Source organism: Beta vulgaris, chromosome 9 (assembly GCF_026745355.1).
Source record: "Beta vulgaris subsp. vulgaris cultivar EL10 chromosome 9, EL10.2, whole genome shotgun sequence".
NCBI classification, from domain to species: Eukaryota; Viridiplantae; Streptophyta; class Magnoliopsida; order Caryophyllales; family Amaranthaceae; genus Beta; species Beta vulgaris.
In genome coordinates, this window is record NC_079210.1 from 36,157,725 (window position 1) to 36,176,802 (window position 19,078).

Consider the following 19,078-nt stretch of genomic DNA (forward strand, 5'->3'; position numbering starts at 1 on the left):
ATTATATTGGTTATTTAGATCTCATCCACTTTGTTTATGTGCTTATTTGGAAGTCCAAATGAGCAAACAGTAGCCTTTGATATATTGAGGCTGCATCTTGATATATAATTGATCTTGTAAATCCAACCTACCAATTTTAAGAGTAATTAACTTTTTTGATGCAAACAAAAGGGAACAAAAGTAGTATTATATGCAAATGCACAAAAAAATTGTCTTCCGTATGAAGAATGGTGTACAAATGCGTCTTGGTGTATAACAGATCTTATAAGTCCACTCAACCAAAATTGAATAGTAATTTACCTTTAATGGAGTAAATAAAAGAGAACGAAATAGATTAGTAATATAATAAATCCGGGCTATTATTATGTGGGCGCACTATTGGAATGTGATTACAGTAGAACTCTGAAAAATAACAATGTTGTTCTACAGTTGCCGTGGGCTTTATGAGTTATGACAAAGACTTATTGGCCACTATGAGCAAAGTAGGGGAGATCCAAATATGCAGAATCTTATACTCTATCCGTTTCATTTTAATTGTTACACTTTGATATTTTACAGTAATTACAAATTTTACTTTAACCATTACTTGTAATTTATACGCGGATGAAAATATAGTCATGTGGGATCTTGTTAGATTCATTATAACATGTATTTTATTAATATATACTTTTTATAATTTTTACAAATATAAAACTAAATATATATGTTCTTAAAGTTTTGCATGACATGCGTGAAAGTACAAGTGTGTAGATTAAAATGAAACGGAGGGAATATATGTCTAACAAGGTATCGTTTGGTTGCACTTGGGAAGTTGATCTTCCCTTGATTTATCACTTCCCATGAAATTTCACTTCCTAGGAAGTAAACAAAATTGTTTGGCAGGCTATGGGAAGATGGAATTCCTATGGGAAGTGGCACTTACCTAGGGGGAACTAGGTAAGCAACTTCCCCCATTGTGTGGGAAGTAGAACTTCCTAGGAAGTGTAAATTCCCATGATTTTGCCAACCAAACAACTTCATATACTTCTACTTCCTAGGAATTTGCACTTCCCATGATTTGTTTTGTCAACCAAACAAGGCCCAAGTATTAACATTTTGAAGTTCTTGAACTATGAAGAATAGTCTAATAGAGTATATGATGCAGTAGGAAAAACTATATACTCTCTTTACTTTTTAAAGGAGGCAATACTTGGAGTTAAGGATATAAGAGGGTATTGAGCTTTCACATTTGTTCCAATTAGGGTATTGAACTTTAAAAAGTTCCAGTTAAAGTACTCAGAATGGACGGCCTTTACCTTAAGGATACAAGAGGGGTGTACCTGATTAATTGAAGGTGATGAAGTTGATTTTTTTTGAAAAAAAAATTAACATTAGGTATAATTTTCCTTAATGCACTTCTTTGTACCTTATTAATTGAAGTCCCCTCAAAAAAACAAAAAAAAAAAATTGAAGGTGATGCAGTTGATTTTTTTTGTTGCTGATGAACAATATCAGATTTTTTCATGTTGTGGAAGTTGATATTTATGTGCTCCTGATTTCTTGAGAGATTGGATTTTTTGGATGTTCAGTTATATCTGTTCATATTGTTCAGTTTAAAATGTATATCTGATTTTATTACCGTTGAAGAATTTCACTGTTTTTTTTTTCAATTTTAGTGTACTAAATTAAGTGTCACTTTGTAATTATTGCCACGTCACATTTTTCTTTTATTTTTAGGGCTGATAACGATACTAATCAAAGTTTAGTAACTTAAGGTAACAACCGTCCATTTTGAGTACCCTAACTGGAACTTTTTAAAGTTCAGTTCCCTAACTGGAACAAATGTGAAAGTTTAATACCCTCTTGTATCCTTAACTCCAATATTTGAACTTATATGTTGATCAACACATAACTTTGACCATTAATTTATTTAGTTATCTATTAATTTAAATTATAGAAAGTAGATATTTATAAACATAGATTAAGAAAAGTCCAACAACGTTTTTACATACTTAATTTTGCCGTATATACTTAATTTGTATATCCAAATGTGAAATAAGAAAGTGGTGGGTCTTACTTTATATAAAATCGAAAAATGTTCTCAGAACCTCAACTTTCAAACATCTAAATATCTAATATATCTAGATATATAGCCATTTCAGTAATAAAAGTGATTTGCATATTTTCGTTGACGATTAGGTCGTTAACATTAGTTATCTAAATTACATCATAAATTGCAAAACAAAAGAAAAGAAAGGGATAAGTTATGTAAGTTGTAGGGGTAAAGCCATGATTTTATAATTGTGGGGTTGAATAACTGTTACTTTTTAAATAAAACAAATAGAGAAAAAGAAAAAAAAAAAGAGTGAGTAGAATTTTTATTATCAAGACTTAAGAGAACTCGACCTCCCAACAATTTAAACTTTCACCCAATAATTAACCATCAAGCCAACAATTTCGTTCAAGTCTACAAAGAGCTCATTTAATATAAATAAAATATATGTATGGGCCTAACTAAAAAAAATGGGGTGTGGGTGTGGCCTGTGGGCTGCGGGGATCATTCCCTTGCCAGTCCCCCATGTAGCTTCTCCCATGATAAGCTGTGTTTGATTCTTCGACAAGCATTTTAAGCTGAAGGTTATGTAATTAATGGCATACCGTATCAATGGAGGAACTCATAGCTGATTTCGGAGTTTACTAACAAAAGTAGTCGAATTTCATGTTACTCCCTCTGTTGTTCATACTTCCTTCGTTTCTTTTTACTCGCTACATTTCTCATTTCACAGACTCCTAGGCAATTTTTAGAGAAGAGAGAGGTAGAGAGTAAAAAGAAAAGGGACCCATGTGGGAGGAGAGAGATAGAGAGAGTTTATTGCCCAAAAAAAAGTGTAGCAAGTAATGTGAAACTTTCCATAATGGAAAGTGTAGCAAGTAAAAAGAAACGGAGGAAGTATTTAGAATCGGGGAAGAAATCATGTAACTCAAAATATGGGTAAGATTTAGGGATGGGCAAGGGTAGGGTCTGGGTCGGGTCCAGCTGGACCCTAGACCCGGACCCTAAATATTTTTGCAGACCCAGACCCGGACCCGAACCCTAAGGGTCTGAAAAAATTGGACCCTGACCCGGACCCTTAGGGTCTGGAGGGTCTAGAGGGTCTGGAGGGTCCAGGTCTAAATTTTTTATTTTGCTAAATTTTCAGCATTATTAATATCAATAATCATCTAAAATTCGCATAAAACACACACAAAAAATCGCATGAAACAAACACAACCATATAAATTTAAAAAAACGAAACAAACACAAACACAAACTTATAAACTGAAAAAAAAAACGAAACAAACACAATTCACAAACATATAAACTGAAAAAAAAAACGAAACAAAAATACAAACATACAAACTGAAAAAAAACGAAATGAACACAACTTACATAAGAGTTTAGAATGGTGTTTTAGTTTAGGTTTTAGTCTTTTAGAAAATCAGTTTGTTTTTTCAAAAAAAAGTTAAAATTTATATATTACATAAGTTTAGGGTCTAAGGGTCGGGTCTGGGTAGGGTCTGGGTCCAAAACTTTAAGACCCGGACCCAGACCCTAAATAATTTACTTGGACCCAGACCCGGACCCGGACCCTTAGGGTCTGAAAAAGTTGGACCCAGACCCTTAAATTAGGGTCGGGTCCAACAGGGTCTGGGTAGGGTCCTGGACCCATAAGATTTCACTATTTTAAACAAAATTAAATAAAAATGAAGATTCTAGCCTTTGAGTTAATTTTTTTGTTAGACAACTAATGACATAAAAGTTTAAGGGGAAAAAACTTTAAAAAATTGATTACAAACTATTGTGAACACATTTATGGCTCTTTGAGTTACTTAATGTTAGGCAACCTATGAGACTAAGAGTTAAGGATACAAGAGAGTACTGAACTTTCACAAAAGTTTCAGTTAGGGTACTGAACTTTCAAAAGTTCCAGTTAGAGTACTCAAAATGGATGTCTGTTAACTTAAGGTACTGAACTTTGATTTGTACTGTTATCATCCCCAAAAATAAAAGAAAAATGTGATATGGCATTAGTTAAAAAGAAAAAACTGACATGACATTAATTATAAAAATTCCAAACTATTTTCTCTCTCCTCTAATTCCTCACCTTCTTTTCTCTCTCCTCTGATTCCTCACCCTCTTTTTACTTTTTGCTACTTTTTATTTCAACAATCTAGTACATCAATTGATTCAAACTATCCCTTAACTATGATGTTTTAAAGTTTAAATTTGATGTATTTGTTTGTACAAGTTACCTGTAAAAAAAACAAAAGAAACATGAGAAAAATAGAAAAATTAAGCAGAAAAATTGTTTTGACGATGGAAGAAACTGTATTATTTATAGATGATTTAGATACTTCTTCATATTACTACTGTATAATTTGCCATGAAGCAGAATTTGAAAGTTGCAGAAAATTAAAAGCTCCTTGTTCTTGTTCTGGAACAGTGAAGGTAAACTTAAGATCTAGGTAGCACGGATACGGATACGGGAACGGGTACGGATACGGGTACGGGGACGGATACGGGTACCGGGACGGAAAACGGCAAAATCAAAATTTTGAAAAACGGGTACGGCTAGGATTCGGTATATATATTAAAAAAATTTATTTTTTAATCATTCTGAGAAAAATTCGAGTCATAATTAAAAATAAATATTAAATAATAATATTTCTTATTTATGAAATAGTGCATTGATAAGTTTTCATCTTCTTCCAAAAAAATATAGAAGAGTTGAAAAGTCAAAGATTAAATAAAGAAGAAGTGTAGAAATCAAGAAAACTTCAGCAGTGACTCGTGGATTTACATACTACACTTTACAACATTAACATAAATGAGTTGTAAGAAAACACCAACTTACTGCCTTACTGCCTTAGTGCATTTCTTCCCAAAAAAAAAAACAGACCCAAACTTTAAGTCATAACATGCTTGTAATAAGTCTAATAACTAATAAACACATTAAAAAAAAAAAAAAAAACATGCGGAAGTAGTCAAGTAGAATTCATACAACTCGAAGAGAACAGAGAAGTGAAAGAACTAGAAAAAGCTTACCTAGAACAGAGAATCCGGCGACCGGCGAGTCGAGGTTAGAAGGAGAAGAAAACCGGGACTTTGCGAGTCGACCTTCGAAGGAGAAGAACGAGAGAAGAGAATAAAGCGGCGACTGCGACTCTGCGAGTGCTTCAAAAGAGAAGAAACGAAAGAGAATAAACCGGCGAGAAGACCGGTGAACGGAGGGCGGCGAGGCGGCGAGGCGCGGCGAGGCGGCGAAGCACTTCGCACTTCCCAGTTCAGGTGAGTTGAGAGAGAATTTTGGGAATTTCGAAATTCTAAAACCCTAGAAAATAAAATTGGGCCTCTCAAAGTTCATTAAACCAGGTGGGTACGTGGCTCCCCCCTGAAATACGTCCCCAGCCCCGTCCCCAAACTTAACTCATCCGTCCCCGAAAGATTCCCCCGTACCCAGCCTCAGGATTCGTTCTGGGTACGAATCCCAGGCGAATCCGTACCGTACCCAGGACGTCCCCGTCCCCGGTACGGGATTCGCTACCTGGGAGCCGTACCCATGCTTCATAGCTTAAGATTGAAACTTTAATTATTTTATGTGATGGGTATATATAATAATTATGCTTTTCACTTCAAAATTCTATCTTTTTAAGTGTGTAATTAATATTTTTGATTCTTTTTTCTCGGCAGTTTGCTCACAGAGATTGCATACAAAGATGGTGTGATGAAAAAGGGGATATAATTGTGAACTTTGTTTACAGGTTTGTTTAATTTTCCCTGTTTTTTTTCTCTGTATCATTAATTTTTGTTTAGAAATGAAAAAAGCACCAATTTTTATTATTATGAATGAATTTTCAATCTTTTTGATGGGTTGATTATTTTCCTATTATGATGTTTGCTCCAATTTTAGTTGTTTTCTGTGTTTTTTCTTCATCTCTGTTCAAAAATAGTTTTTCTTTTGTCTAACTAATATTACAAAAAAACTTTTGTTTTTTTATGAAAACAAAGAATCTTTTTTTCCCTCCATCAAGCTTTGGCTTTGCCTTCCGTTTTAGTTATCTTCAACTCAAAAGTTTCTCTTTAACCCAGAATTTCAAAGCTTCAATTTTTATTTTTATTTTGAGCAATTTTAGAATTTAATCCAAATTTTGAATATTTAGGCAAAGAAAATAATTCCTCACTCTCTTTTTACTTTTTACTTTTTACTTTTTAATGATTGCTCGTCGACCGAGTTGATTTCTTCTGCAGATGATATATACTTAAAAATGTAAGTTGATATATAATAAAATGTAGCAAAAAGTAAAAAGTAAAAAGAGGGTGAGGAATCAGAGGAGAGAGAAAAGAGTTTGGAATTTTATAATTAATGTCATGCCAGCTTTTTCTTTTTAACTAATGCCATGTCACATTTTTCTTTTATTTTTGAGGCTGATAACGGTACAAACCAAAGTTCAGTACCTTAAGTTAACAAACATCCATTTTGAGTACTCTAACTGGAACTTTTGAAAGTTCAGTACCCTAACTGAAACGTTTTTGAAAGTTCAATACCCTCTTGTATCCTTAACTCATGAGACTAAAGTTTGAGGGGTAAAAAAGTAAAAAATGACTATTTAATACTTAATAGTGTGGACTATTTAATACTTAATAGTGTGAGCACAATTATTATTATAACTTAAAAGTAATGAAAAATTTAATTCATAAATTACCTATGTATGGAGAGTTTCAAAATAGAAATAACATGTTAAATTTCTCACTGGAGAAAATATAAGAACAACAAAATAAAATAGAGCAAGTATATGTTTAATACTTTAGAGACTTGTGGTTTTTTTTTTTTTTTTTTTTTTTTTTTTTTTTTTTTTTTTTTTTTTTTTTTAAAATAATTTGGAGGTATTTAAGAGGGACAGCCCATAGTTTAATGCACTAACCTTACATAACGTATCATATGAAGTACTCCCTCTGTTTTTTTTATCATTCCTACTTTGACTTTGCACGTTTGCCAATGCACGTTTTAAAACTTAAATATCTTTCATTATATATTAGTAAAAATTATAACGATTGAATTTTAATAAAGTACTAATTGAGACGAATCAAACAAGACCCACATGACTATGTTTTTTCTTATAAATTGAGAACATTTGAGAAGATTCTCTCTATGCATGAATAGTGTCAAGATTCTAAGTGAGAAAGATAAAAAAAAACAGAGGGAGTATGCTTTACTCCTGAAGTTAAATATGCCTGAATATAGATTAAAACCAAGATATCATATAATTTTGGTGTGCAAGCTTTTGTCCTGGGTTTGGTTGCTTTTGGTATAATTATAGGATTAGAATTATGCCATATTGGACGTAACTTCTTATATTGGTTGATCTTAGCTAGTGCTCCACTAACGTGTTTCGTGTCTTCTGATGATGCAAAATTTACTGCCATATTATTTTTGTCCAATTCTTTAGGTCTTTGTACCTAAAACTAGTTTGCTAATATAGTGAGGGATCCATAAATTATTGTAAGTACTAGTGAGGGATGCATATTATTAGTGTCCAATTCTTTACGTCTAATAGTAGTTTCTCAACAAAATCTAGGGCATAGTTAGCTTAAGGCTTAGGTCTTACTTCCTCCGTTTTTTTATAAATGCTACATTTCCCTTAAATGGAAATGTTATAATAGATGCTACATACCATAAATGGATTCCTTCTCACCATAAAAATCTTAAAATACTATTAAAAAGTTGGTGGTCCCCCACCTTCTCTTTTAAAATACTCATACTTTTTCCTTAACAAATGGTTTTTTATTCAAAAAGTGGTGGTCCCCTACTTTCTCTCTCTACCTTTCTTAAAAACCCCCCACTTTCTCTATGTAGCAAAAATAAAAACACGGAGGAAGTAGTTCTTAGTGTTAGAATCCAACTTTATCTTTATTTTGCTAGTACTATATGTTTTTAGCACATTGTATAGGTTTCATCTTTCATTATAATGATATTGTAGTTTGTGTGTTCATTAGGAATTCTTCCTACACTTAATCTTCCGATCCTTAGGAGGTTTTGGTGAATGAATAGATCAAACATCCTATCCAACTTTAAGTGAGTTGTTGTGGTTTTGCCATACTTTAGTTTGGTTTTATTCGTAGCTTATGTTAAGTGTCTCCCATCAGAATTTGCATCGTCGTTTTGGATATGCTTGTGACTACTGCACCCGCACAAGTTTCGGTCGACCTTCACTCTCTTGTCACCGATAGACAAGAGCGTCCTTTTAAGATGCATCGTTGCTTGTGCTTCTAGAATCCCAGTAGTCCCATTCCACACAAGGTTGCACCTTTTCTGCCAAATATGCAAGAGTGCACCACACAAGTCAATGTCAAAATACTCGGACTGTTACACTTTAAGCCTCTTGATGAGAAGGTTTAATTCGATTAGTTTAAGTGGGCCTCGCTAGGGAAATGTGAAATACGTTAAACTTCTAAGGAGTTCGTATACACAGATATGAAAAAAAATGATAAACTGATATCAAATCTGCTTAAATTGATGAGAAAATGTTTAAACTAATGACGGATTTGCATGAAGTAATAATATATATGCACAAATTGATAAAAATATGCACGAATTGAAACGACAGAATTTCGTAAAATGACTATGACGCGTCTCAATTAATATGTTTTCTCTATTACCTATTTATTGTATCTTTTATTGCTTTTTTCTTTAACTAATTAGGGATTATGCTGTCTTTCCTAAAGTTTTGCAACATAAGAAATAGGAGATCCTAAATCCCACACCAAATGAATCTCAGAAAATTACCCCTTATGCTTCATTTACGTACTCTTTATTAGGGTAGCTATATCTCAAGATTTTGGATTGCGCCCTTATTGATCAAAATAAGAAAATTGTAACCAAAGCAAGGGTCTAAATTTGTATAGTTGTAGTAGTGTGTCATTGAATTGCAATTAACGGTGTGTTTTCTTCACCTTATAAAATAAGTTTCAGGCTTAATAAGTTCAGATCAGGTATGATCATGTCTAATACAATACTAAAAATAAGTTCTTATAAGAATTAATCAGGTCAAAAAAGTTCAGCTCATGTTTTTTCATGTGAAGAGATTAAGAGAATACACTCTAAGTCAGGTGCAACTTTTGCTTCAGGATAGTCATGGAATGAGGTGATTGTAATGAACCAGGCCAGTTAGAAGCTTACATATGTTATCAAATGAGAAATACCTAGTTTATATCAGATGTCAAAGTTTTTTTGTTCATATCAATATCAATGGTATAATTCAGCAAAAAATTGCTGTATATAAAAACCAATTGTTATTAGCTTATTAAAACATTGATTTTTTTAAATTAATATACACACTTTATTGATTAAATATTCAACCTTTTAAGATAATCATACTACTTTATTTGCTGACATAAAAGAAAATTGTTCATAGCTGATCTGATATGAATTTGATAAAGCTCGTAAAAAAGAAAAGTGGAGTTAAGTTTAGGAGTTTACGTCATTTACATACCCATGTGACAATTATTTGTTGGCTTTTGGTCTTGCATATTTTATTTTAAAACAATAGTAGATACTTTTTGACATTTGTGAAAGTAATTTTATATGGGAAGCGAATCAAATGTCAACTCCAATTATGATTTTATGCACATCTTGAATTCTATAATGTAATCTCCTTCCACCGCCCCTCCCTTCTACTGTCAAAGAAAATAAAAAGGAAATATTTGAACTCAACAAAAGTTGACTGAAAATGTTGAATTTTTATACAAATCTTTAGCTTCAGCTTTCATAGTCAACTAACGAAACTGAGAGTCTGGTCAGAAATATCTTACCCAGATATATTTTTCTGCTATAATGTCTTCGTTAATATGATGGTTATATTCTCGTTATGAGAGTCTTAGTTTATTTAGTTTGGAAGTTTAAAGATATGGAAATCACACTTATTGGTTGAAAATCAAAAGTATCAAGATGAAAATTAGGGTTCAATCATAAAAGATGTTGAATCATCGAATTTTGTTTATAGTTGAAAATCATATCAAAGAAGGAATTGTGAAGCGTTTATATTAGTAAATTGGAAGAAGAATTATCTCTAATTGATGTGTCGGAAGTTCAACAATTACCTTCAAAGAAAAGCCTTAAAGTAAGAAGTGGAAAAATCCAAGTGAAAAGCCAAAGTCCAACATGGAAGAAATAGCTATAATTTACCTTCTCCATGAGTGATTTTATTTACCGCCCATATTTACTAAACACCGCTTGTATTTTATACGTAAAGTATGAACAAAACCAAAATTTCGATTCCACATGATGGAATCGACCATTTTTTGGTTCGGTTCCATGTGAAGAATGATTTTTTTTGAAGAAAATGTTGAGAATAATAAGAAAGAAGAAGAGAAAGGAGCGAGAAGAATATCTCAGACCTGTTGGGGGGATTGGGATGCGGGGGTGCTGTCAGCTATGGGTGGAGGGAGAGGGGAATTGATTCGAGATCGATTAATCAAAATTTTCAAGGTTATTCTAGGAATTCACACATATGTAGTTTGGTTGTTTCTAATTGTGGTGATTATGCTAATATGCTTGAATTACTGAAAGATTTTCAAATCCGCAAAAGGTGATGGGTTTCGGGGCAACGAGGGGAGGGTGGTGGTGGCAGTAGGGTGTGGTGGTTGCAGTTGGGAGTGGTGGTGGCAGTGGAGGAAGGAGGAAAAAGAAGTAGAGGAGGGAGAAAGAAGAAAATAATATTGTAGATACGGGTGATATTTAGTAAATACGGACAACAAATAGCGTCACGATTGTTTATTTATGAGAGTACCTTAGCACTTTATTGTTTGATAGAGTGCTAAAAGGATTGGTGGACCACACGCGCGCCCCAGCTGGGCCGGGCTCGTGGCGAGCACCATGGGTCTATGGTCCTTTTTAGACCCAATCTTTTTTGTCGTAAAGATCTCATCTTGTCATTATTATTAGCGTAGATTGTTAACCATTGATGGTAAGCTTTCCGCTGGCAAATTGATTCCTCATTGATCACCTTCCCTTTCTTCAGCCATTTTGTCTTTTCCTTTTTGCTTGTTGAACCTATTTAAAGGTTGCTTCCCATTCAAGCAAAAGCGGAAAAAAAAGAGTGTTATTTTCTTTTTTATCCTACAAAAGCTATCTGATTTTGGACAATGTTCTGATTTCCACCGGAGGTTGATGAGTGAGTTTCTAACTCACTTTAGCTCTTATTTCCCATAATATTTTGTACATATATATTTATTTTCATTAGCTTTACCTCCATTATGCTAACAATCTAACTTAGGACCAAATCTATGACGAGTTTCGGATTTTAGGCATTTTTCCCTCTATTAGGGTCCTATTTTGCTCCTTGTTTTGGTTTCCTCTTTCTTGCAGGTATTCTTAGTGCTTTACAAAAGACTCAAGGGACAATGGTGATTGAAATTTCAATCTTGATGAGAATCCATTTCTCACTTTTGTCTCTTCTCTCTCTTACTGTATCACTAGTTTTCAGTACTTGTTATTAATGCTTTGATATTAGTTTTGACTTGAAATCTCTACTATGTAGACCTCGTAAGTTGGGGGGTCGGGTCAGGGTCAATGCGGGTCGGAAGCCAGTCGGGTCATAAGAAGGTCGCCTCATAAAGGGTCGGTAGCGGGTTAGGCCAAATGGATAATGGGTCGATAATGGGAGGGTCGGCAAATGAGCAAGAAAAACAAGAAACAAAGAGAGCCAAAAGTGAGTTTAAATGAATGTGAATCCGAATATGTAATTGTTTTTACAAAACCTATTTTATTTTTCAAAATTATTGGGTTTTTTATTTGCCCTATAATGGTCCTACCCAATAATGACCTTATCCAATAAAGCCCTATCCAGAAAAGCCCAATAAATTTGACCCTAACCATTTGGCCATTAGACTACCTTGTCCAATAACAAGTCTACATCTCATTAATGGCATTGAATCATTTATTTTGTGTTGTGGATCCCATGAATAGTAGTCCCTTTTCTAGTGTATGGTGTTGTTGGTGCAAAATCAGTTTGTTGACCTTGCAAACAAGTCAATGGACACCCAATAGTTTAGTATTGAATGTCTTGGGAAATTTATTCCCTGGGGGTTACCGATTTTAATTGGATAAAATCTTGCTAACGTACTCTGTTGCAATTTAATTAATGATCAAACTACAACAAATTAATTTCAGGCAAAAAGCAATAAATAGAGTAAACAATTATTAAACATTTTAATTAAAGTATAAAATTTCTAGACATGCCACAAACTTAAGGATGGATTTTACAACACGTAAGCGATAAACCAGGCCGGAAAACTTAAAGAGGAGATATGAAGGTGATTACCTCCATAGTTCGTTGCTTCAATTAGAGAATTGGAGATCTAATGGCGCTAGAACATAAGCTATGGAACTAAACTATAATCCTAGAAGGGGCTGGCTATGCTAACGCTAAGTTATGCTAAGGAATTAAGAAATGTAGTCGTGATGGATTGTTCATTGTTTACTTGATAATGATTTCCTATTTATAGAGAATAATCGTAACATGTAACTTTCGTGTATGCTAAGGAGGAAAAATATTTGAATCATATTTGATTCAAACCTTAACCGTTTTTTGACGCTGAAAAAGTGTTGCCTTCTAACGCACGTTTGTTTCATGTTGAACCACCCTTCATCGTCTTTCTTTGATTGTTATTCTTTTACTGCCTTTAACTTTCATCTCCTTGTAGTTTTGCTGATCATCCTTTGCATTATGTTGACTTTGGTGTTTGTTGGCTTTACTTAATGGGATTTATACTTATGTTGGGTCCTTATGTTAAAGCATAAATTAAACCTTTTTGAGGTTTGATTCGGTGTACCACATTAAATGTTACTTAATATCCGAAAATGATAGTAACAAATTGCTGATAAGAGGTTTTTAGTGTGTCGTTCAGGCACTAAGAACCGCTTCCCAAACAATATTTATAATCCTAACAAGCAACTACTAAGGAAATAGTAAGGGCAAGTCAAGGGTCGATCCACAGGGAAAATGGGATTGATTAGAGTCTATCCAGTCTAGACTACCTAATTGAAAGGTAATTTGGGGTTTGAAATATGCTTGGTAACAATTAAGACTATCTAACAGCTAGAACAAGCAAAAGTCACGAGTTTAAATATCAAATAAAGACACTAGAGTTAAGGTTACTAGTATGAATAAGAACGGATGATGATTGTTAATGCGATTGCGAAGCAACAGAGACGATTATGCAAGGTTTAGTTTCCCTCTAAATTACTTGAGTCCTCTCTCGAATGGTCCTCAAGAGTAATCACTCAATCAATCAACTAAATCCTCTCTCGAATGGTCTTTAGTTAATTGATTAAGCGATTCGATAAGTTTGGAAAACCCCTAATGAAGGATCCCCTTAATTTCCATCCAATATCTTGGTATGGAAATTAAGTTGATTCTCGGGGATGATAAAAGAGTTCAAAATCCGGTTTAAGAACGTTTGAAATCAAAATATCGAAGTATAGATGTGATCAATATCTATCCTAAGGTCTCAACACACCAAGATCAATGCATAATTTTCTCTAAATAATCACAATCACATCAACATCAAATTAAAACCCTAATCCATACTTTCACCCTAACCCTAGATTATGAAACTACTCACTAATCATGGAGTTAAAGCAATTAAACAATGAATCTATGACTAATCTAGGATTAAACATGATTAAGAAATGATTAAACTAATAGAAATCGCAATTATTAAACTCAGAAAATGAAGATCTTAAATAATATGAGAACATAAACAACACCAAGAGAATGAAATAAAAACTAAAACTTTGAATTGAATTGAATAAAAAGTACCTTGAATGTAAATCGAATCACAAACTATGATCTCTAATCTCAATTACCAATGAAAACTAAAGTGTTTTCTCTCTAATACAAAACCCTAAAATATTGTGTGAAAGATAGAATAAAGCGTAAGTCCCCACTCCTCTCGAAAAGAGGGTTTAATGATCGATTGTTTTTTTCCGGATCGTGAGGTGCGGGCGCACCAAAAGGAGGTGCGGGCGCACCTTGCTCAGGTGCGGGCGCACCAGACTTCAGGTGCGGGCGCACCTGAGTCTCCTGCCTCAGGGTGGACTCTCTTCGTCAAAAGGTGCGGGCGCACCAGATTAAGGTGCGGGCGCACCAGTGAAGGTGCGGGCGCACCAAATGTAAGGTGCGGGCGCACCAATGTAGTCTGTTTTGTGCTCCATAATTGGTCGATGGTGCGGCGCACCAGTGGCTTGTGCGGGCGCACCATCGTGTGCGGGGCATACCAAGCGCACCTCACGGGCTACCTTTCAGCCTCTAGCTCAATCCCTTATGCCATGTCTCGCATTTCTCGACCCCGAAGAGGCAATACCTGCAATAGAAACACGAACAAACATGGTGAAAGCATATGTGCTAGAAATTCGATCGAAATAGATCGAAAATCTAGCAAAATGTCACTATGACCAAGTATGATCACGTGAATGAAATAGAAGGGAAAAGTGAGGAGAAAGAAGGAAGAAAAGGAGGAAAAGGGAGCTAAAACAAGCCAAAAGAAGGTCATAAAGTGCGTTAGAAACGCACTTATCAAACTCCCCCAAGCTTAGCGTTTTGCTTGTCCTCAAGTAAACCAAGAATGAGAGTGAAGGAGAGAAAAAGAAAAAAAAGAATAAAAAGAAAAGGGAAACATGCAACAACCTAACCTATATGCTCTAAATGCAAGGTTACAAACATGACATGCAAGCTAAATGAGTTCATATCAAGATTTAGGAGACCAACCAAACACAAGGGAGAAAATGATTAGGAAGCACAAGAGTGACTCTAAGGTCTCAATCCACCGATCAACCGAGTCTTTTTGAAAGAAAGCTTTCCAAGAATGATTTCTCACTCTTCTCCACTTCCAAGACCCAAGTTTGACTCCTCCCTAGGGATGCTCAACCATAATTGCTCGCCTCTACCATGTTTTGATGACCCTCATCATGACTTGCACAAAATCTCACCCGCCACTACTAAATAGATCAAGTCCAATCTAGAAGTCAAAAGGGGCTTTGTTAAGGTTGTAATGGGGCTAGGTTAGGGGTGTGGATCATATTCTAGGAATGTGGTGTAAAAGGGTAAGTGGAGTACAAACTAGGGGTAAATACTCCCCCAAGCTAGTCCTAACACTATTCTCAATTAAAGAACTCTCACACATATCCTTGAATTTCACTTGTTTCTTTTTCACTTTGTGAACGTTTTCCTTTTTCTCATCAATTTGATCTTTTTTTTTTCATTTTCAATAATAAACCAAATCAAACAATAAGAACTTTTTTTTTTTTTTTATATTTCCTTTGTCTTTCTTTTTCATAAAATTTTTCAACTTTTACCATCATACAAGCACATTAACTCTCTTTCAACCAAGACTTAATATCAAAACCACTTAACTCGACAGAAACTACACATGTACTCCACTTTGAGGGAAAGTTTGGCCATGACTCATTATGTGGGTTAAGCAAAAATAGGATAGAAAGGCTCAGATGGGTTGAGAAGCGAATATTATGCGGGTATTCAAGCTTTTGGCTCTGTAGCTCCTATTACTAGCAAAAGAAACGCCCTAAATCATTCTTCTAGAGGCTCGTCTTATGTAATCTTGGGGAGCTAAAATGCAAGTCACAAGTTAGGCGATCAATGGTGAGGGTTGTGAGTGAGTCTTACGAGGTTCTTGGCCCTCCTTCGGGATTCATCGCACAAGGGGCAAGGCAATCCATTCATCCAACTCGCCTAATTTCAAAGAGACTCTACCAAAAGTTATTGGTTTCAAAAGACGCCTAAAGTCACAACAGGGCTTCCAAAATCATCAAGTCTAATATAAGGAAGGTCTGCCAATCAAGTCATGAACTCTTTAGCCACAAATCATGCATGCAACCAAGCTATCCTAAATGCAAAATTTTTTTTTCTACGACCCCGAAACTCCCTAAGATAAGACATACAAGCAAGTCCCCCAAGCTTAAACAAAACTCCGCGCTCGGAGTTGCAAAAGGAGGGAGAGGGAGGGGGGTTAGGAAAAGCTCCTAATAGTTCCCACCATCCCCCCATCGGGAGGGGGTAAGGGGGAAATACCCACCAGAGGACCCATCATAGTAGATGGGTAGTGGGGTAAGGACGGAATGAAGGCTCCTCAAATGGCCCTTCTCGAGGGTCGAAAGAAGGGGGTAGTGGGGATGGTTAGGGAAGGATGGCTCATGTCCGGAGTGGACATTGGCGAGGTGAGTGCGCCAAGCCACCCTAGACACATGGTCCAGGTCGGTGCGGATACCGGCAAGAGTAGCCGTAACCGCATGGTGATTGGCCTCCTGAGAGGCCTGCATCTGTGCTAAGGCTGCCATGACAGAGCCCATGTCGAAGGATTGAGAGGAAGAAGCTTCGGCCACCTCAGGAATGCGGTGGTCGGGCCTCGGACCTCTCGGAACGCGGGGATCGATCTCCATAGGCATGGGCTCGGGATAGCCCGTGGGATGTCATGGCGGGGAACCCACCGGTTTTCGACGTTAGCTGGGAGGTCCCAAACGAAGTCGGGCCCTATATGACAGTAAGGTCGCCCCCCACAAGCCAGATGCAGTTTTCCTTTTTATATTGCGCAGAAATTTCATCTGCTGCAAGCTGGCACCATCCAATCTGTTGGACTGGCCAACAGTAGGCATGCTGGCTTCCAAGCGAGCCAAGTCATCGGTCAAGTCAAGGTAAGATGCTAGCCGGGTGACCATGCTCCACAAAGAATCTCCCCAGTCACCGTTGTACCCCCCCGAATTTCCTGCAGTCGGTTGAGGAGGAGAGCAGAAGTTAATGCGGGCTCATGTGTGACCCCTCAGTGGCCAACCAGAGAACCAGCAGCTCGTCCTTCCGCAACTGCCCGACTTCCTGTTTAGGAAAGATGGTGTAAACCAACATCCTATGGAAGTACGGAGAGCAAGGTGGATGATCTCCGACGCTTTGGACGAGTTCGTTCGAAACGAAGTCGTACCGTTGGTGATCTTTGCCCACCACTCTTGCTCATTGTATCCCTGCCAGATGACGCCCAAAGGGGCATCGCAGGGGCTCGAGGGTCCATCCCAAACGCCTCACAGAATTCGTCAAAAGACAGTGCTCTAGCTTGATTAAACATGCGAAATTGAATAGTTAGAGCACCTGTCACATTACTTACGTTCAACGTACTCAAAACTCGAGAGTGAGTTGATCGTAAGTAGGTTCATGAATATCGAGGAAGTCCGATAACCCGACATTATCTGCCATCTCCCTTATCATCGACTCGATGTTAAGGTAGTTGCAGGTAGTGAGGTCATAGAACTTAGTGGGACGAAACGTGCGCTCAGAAAGTTGTTGGAAAATTTGTTTATGAGCGGCGTTTGGAAACTTTAGAGCATAAAGGGGAGGGGGATGCGAGCTAGACGAAGGTCCTTGTGAAGAAGACCCCGTCTTTGCTCGCTTAGACCTGGATGAGCCTTCACCACCACTTCTTCCCATGGTGAAAAAGAATATTTGTTTGGCAAAAAGGGAAGGAGAAGTGATGTCTGCTGCAAAGACACAACCACAAAGCGGACTCTCTACACAAAGAAACACGCAAAAGAAAAAAAAACAAAAACACACAAAAAGAAAAATCAAACCACACAAAAGGGAAAACACACAAAAAAAGAAAAAAATAAAAACTAAGCCTAAGATCTACCAGCTAGCCATCCACAATTAGTAGCAACAAAGTTGCTAGCAATCAAGAGTTTCACCACTCAAAGAGACTTTCAAGCCAATTTCGCCAAACCAACCACAATTATGCACATAAAGCAACAACACCTCACAATTTCAGCAATGTAGTTCTCACAAAGTAGAATATTATGAATTTATCACAAACCACAAAAATTGCATATGTTCACCACATCACCAAACACAAAAATGACAAAAGTTCATGAACAATCAAAAGAAATTAGGAAAAACAAGCATGCAATCTAAAAGAAAACAACTAGAAGTCCAATTTAGTAGATTATTGATGAAAAAGCAAAGATTAGAAGGGAGTTACCAACATGGAGATGAAAATCCCCAATTTTGAAACCCTAGAAATCGAATCCTTGCAAAACCCCCAATTTTTGTGCTTTGAATGTTGTAGAGAAGATGATGAAGATTTTGGTGAGATTTGCCCTTGAAAGTCGCCGGAAAAGGGTGTAAAGTCGCCGGATCTAGAGAGGAGGAAGAGAGAGAAAGTGAGTGAGTGTAGAGAGAGTTTGAAAATATGAGGAAAAGAGGAGAGAGAGGCCCGAAAATAATGTGCCCAGCCGGTTTGGTGCGGGCGCACCTCGACCTGGTGCGGGCGCACCAACCGAAAATTTTTTCAAAAAATACAATCGGTGCGGGCGCACCAACAAGAGGTGCGGGCGCACCTCTTCCTTCTGTTTTTTCCAAAAAAATGTCGTAGGCTTTGGTGCGGGCGCACCAAAGTCTACTGTAATTTGTCAATTTCAGTCGACAGAAGTGGTGCGGGCGCACCTGGTGTGTGTGCGGGCGCACCTGTTTATGTCCGAAAAATTTTTTAAGAAGGTGCGGGCGCACATGGACTACGTGCGGGCGCACCAAAGTCTTCTGTTTTTCCTGAAAATCGTGTGCAAAATTTGGTGCGGGCGCACCTTGTCTAGGTGCGGGCGCACCAAAGTTTTTTTTCGAAAATTTTTCTCATGTGCGGGCGCACATTGAACAGGTGCGGGAGCACCTAACCCGTCTGATTTGTACATATTTCGTCGCCAAAACACTCAATTCACTCAACTTCTCATAAAAATTCAGATGTTCCAATGTACCTCTCATGGCTGACTGATAAATCAAAAGCGTAACTAACAAAGGAAAAATAAAAGAAATGAAGAGAGGAAAGAAGAGAAACGGGTTGCCTCCCGTGTAGCGCTTGTTTTAAGTCATTAGCTTGACTAAAAAGGATACATCCATCATGAGAGTCGCTCAGGTGAGCGAAGAATCAAGCAACCAATGGAGCCAACAGCATGCGAATCATGGTAGAGCTTTAATCGTTGACCGTTCACCCAGAATGGACCGTTCTCACCCA